Source organism: Gracilinanus agilis, chromosome 6 (genome assembly GCF_016433145.1).
Source record: "Gracilinanus agilis isolate LMUSP501 chromosome 6, AgileGrace, whole genome shotgun sequence".
In the NCBI taxonomy this organism is placed as follows: Eukaryota; Metazoa; Chordata; class Mammalia; order Didelphimorphia; family Didelphidae; genus Gracilinanus; species Gracilinanus agilis.
Window position 1 is genome coordinate 256624334 of NC_058135.1, and position 2491 is coordinate 256626824.

Genomic DNA, 2491 nt, shown 5'->3' on the forward strand with positions numbered 1-2491 from the left:
TTATGCTTGGTATAGCTTATATGTAAATGTTCATTTGCTTGTTTTTTCCCATTAGGTTGTTTTTAAGGTCAGGAATTGTCTTGCCTTTGTGTGTATTATAATACCTATAACATAGTACCTACCACATAGTAGACACTTAATAAATGCTTAATGACTTCATAAAACTGATATAGAGGAGTATTGTACTAGAATATCCTTATAGAGAAACATATTCAATTAGACCATTTCAGCAAATATTAAACACCGTTAGGTACAGGGAATACAAAGATGAATAGCTCCTGCTCTCAATTTTATATTATATTCCATTTCTTTAGTAAAATCTAAATTATGATGGAAAGCAAACCCCAAACTAGTAAGGAGAGGCATTGCTTATTGATTTTTTTTTTAGATTGAGTCTGATAGAATGTTTATTAATTACAGGAAAGATTCCTTTTGATATTTTTTGGATTTGAGGTGTAAGATATTTACTAGTCCTTCAGAACTTGAAACTGATATTCAGGAGATGTGTAAATTTAGCAGTTGTTTTTGCAACTGTGATATTGTTGAATCTGTGAGAGTAGTTAAGATTTTCATGGAAGAGAATGGGAAAAAACAATAAGGACTAAACGTTAGAATAAAAATTCTTAACTTCTTTTGCATTATTCTCTACCTTTTTCCCAGTCTAATGAATTCCATGGGCCCCTTCTCAGAAAAATATTTTTAAATGCATAAAATAAACTGCAAATAAAACTCATTATATTTGAATTAAAAATATTTGATTTTTTTTTTCCCATTCAAGTTCATAGACTCTCCCCTCCCCAAATCCTTGGTTAAGAAGTTTACTTCATGAGATACTCTCATATTGGAGATAATCAGAAGAGAAGGAAGTAGTGCTGTTTGCAGTTGATTCTGAAAGACGGATTAGGTGGAAAGAGAAACAGATCCTGGGAGCAAATGGAAAGAATTTCAAAAATCAGATTTGAAATACAGTTCTAAGGTCAGATATATCATCTTGACTGAGAGGGGGCTGTGACAGAGAGCAGACCTCAGGTACAGGAGATCCTGAGCTTAAAGCTCACCTCTGACCTGTCCTAGCTATGAGCTCCTAAGTGAGTCACCCCCTTTCCTGTGTTCTAGGAGACTATCGGATAGGGATTAGAAAACTGCAGGGATTGGGGGTAGCTGGGTGTCTCAGTGGTTTGAGAGCCAGGCCCATAGACAAGAGGTCCTTGGTTCAAATGTGGCCTCAGATCCTTCCTAGCTGCATGACCCTGCGCAAGTCACTAAAGCCCCATTGCCTAGCCCTTGCTGCTCTTCTGCCTTGGAACCAATACACAGTCTTGAGTCTAAGATAGAAGGTTAGGGTTTAAAATTATTTATTAATTTTTTTTTAAAAGAAAACTGCAGGGAGATGCTAAGGAATCTTCCTCTTCTGGGTGTTTCCTGTACCAGTGAAATCCTAGCTTCAGGCCCTGTCTTGAGCCCTTTTCTTTTTTATGATAGGATTTCTCTGATTTGTGGAGTTAAACCTGGATCTGTGAAACTGCCAAATTGCATATCTGGCCTAAGAGATGGGAAAGTTCAGTAGTAAATTGAGGGAAATGCTGCCTGTCTGTAGAAAAAACTGTATCTACATTTCCTGTAAAAGCCTTTTTTTTTTTTTTTTTTTTGGTCATCATTAGAAATGACAGTAATAAGATTTAAAAGCTAGATGGCTATTTGACATACCTTTGTGGAACAGTTTTCATGTAATCTTTTTAACTGGGCATCTGCTTTACTGATGAGCTGTTGCTCCTATATGTGCCAGCTCATCCTCATTTCCAGTCTTGGAACCTAGACTTTGCTGCAGATGCCTGTTCTGTCTCTTTCCTTTCAGGGAAACAGTAAGAATCTCCTTTGACTAGCATGTGCTGGCCAAGAGTAAATGTGCTTGCCACATAGGCGGGATGTGGCCAGATAGATGGAAAGGATTAGGAGGAGCATAACTACTTACATCAGTCACAATAGAAGAGGCAGAAGGGGCCATAGGGGTTATTTATCCTAACCCCCTACCCGGTTTACAAAAGCCTATCTAGGATTTCTTGGACAGCACAGAGACTCCACTCCTTGAGAAAGTAGCTTATTTAATTTTTAACAGCTCTCTTAAAAAGGTGTTTGTTTTGTTTGTTTAATTTTTTAATAACTCAGTCTATCTCCCTATGTCCAATTAGTCATATTAGTATTAGTCTTAGTCTTAATCCTACCTTCTGGAGTGATATTTAAAAGTTCCTCTTTCACTTGATTATTTCAGATAGTTGTCTTCAAGGGGTATAGCCCTTTATATATATTTGTTTTGTAGGATAAAATGCTCTCTTTCATTTCCTGTTCTCCATATGACAAGGTGTCCATATCTACTACTTGCCTGGTCACCCTCTTTTGGATGCATTTTAGTTTATTAGTATCCCTCTTAAGATATGGCACATAGAACTCTACAGTAGTAGAGTCCAAGTGTGATGAATTTGCAGAAGTCATT